Source organism: Mesitornis unicolor, unplaced genomic scaffold (genome assembly GCF_000695765.1).
Source record: "Mesitornis unicolor isolate BGI_N332 unplaced genomic scaffold, ASM69576v1 scaffold586, whole genome shotgun sequence".
In the NCBI taxonomy this organism is placed as follows: Eukaryota; Metazoa; Chordata; class Aves; order Mesitornithiformes; family Mesitornithidae; genus Mesitornis; species Mesitornis unicolor.
Window position 1 is genome coordinate 80,553 of NW_010190005.1, and position 270 is coordinate 80,822.

Below are 270 nucleotides of genomic sequence, written 5' to 3' on the forward strand. Positions count from 1 at the left end.
CCCCCGCCGACTGTCCCCGCCCATTCAACAAGCGGCCCTACGGAGGGGACACCACAATCCATCCCCGCGGGAACCTCCATGATCACTATTTAGTACAGCCCGCGCCCCCCTCCTCACAGCTTCTTGCATCTCCGCGCATGCGCACCCCTCAGGGCCCTTCCCGCAGCCGCAGCCACGCTGTTCAAACCGGGCTCCGCCGCGGCGCTGCGCATGCGCAGCGGTTGGAGCAGCGCTTCCTCGCGGCGTTGTGCGGTTGCGGGCCGGGGGGGG